This window comes from Piliocolobus tephrosceles, chromosome 21 (assembly GCF_002776525.5).
Source record: "Piliocolobus tephrosceles isolate RC106 chromosome 21, ASM277652v3, whole genome shotgun sequence".
Taxonomy (NCBI): domain Eukaryota; kingdom Metazoa; phylum Chordata; class Mammalia; order Primates; family Cercopithecidae; genus Piliocolobus; species Piliocolobus tephrosceles.
This window is the reverse complement of record NC_045454.1, coordinates 1,150,429-1,151,185: the sequence shown is the minus strand read 5'-3', so window position 1 is coordinate 1,151,185 and position 757 is coordinate 1,150,429.

The following is a 757-nucleotide window of genomic DNA, read 5'->3' as shown; positions in this document are numbered from 1 at the left end:
GAGATCACACCATTGCACTCCAGCCCGAGCAACAAGAACAAAACTCCGTCTCAAAAAAAACAAAAACAAAAACGAAAAAATAACCAAAGATGGTTAATTTTACATCAATAGAAAATACTTAATAAAAGTCTGTAACATATACGTATACCTATCTCTCTCGCTCTCTCTTTTTGATTATTGAGTTTCTGGTGACCACTGCCCCCTCCCTCCTTACATTTTCCTGTGAGTCCGGACCTGATTTACTCCATCCCCTGCAGGGACCCCAGAGGGAACTTTTTAACACCTGGATCTTTCCCTGCCATTCCTCTGAGTTCCCCCACGCCTGCAGGGCAAAGTGAGGCTCCCAGTGGCTTTCAGGCTGGCTTCTCCAGGCAAATCAAACTCCACCTGGCATCTGAGAACCTTCTGCCCCACCCAGCTTCCCCACTCTGCTCAGATATCCATCCTCCTCTCCTGAGTTCCATCAACTCGCACTCATCCTTCAAGACCCAGCTCAAGGCTGCTTCCTCGTTATCGCAAATTGACTGTCTTCTCTCCAGCGCTACAACCCCATCCCCAGCTAGGGATAAAACCACTGACCTAGCCTCCCACCTGGGGGCCTCCCCTTTCTCTCACCAAGCTGCCTCCTACCTGGGCTTCCCTCTACCTCTCCCGCTGACCCTGACCCAGCCTCCCACCTGAACCTCCACCTCCCTCCCACTGACTCAGCCCTCCCACCTGGGCCTCCACCTCCCTCCCAATGACCTAGACTCCCACC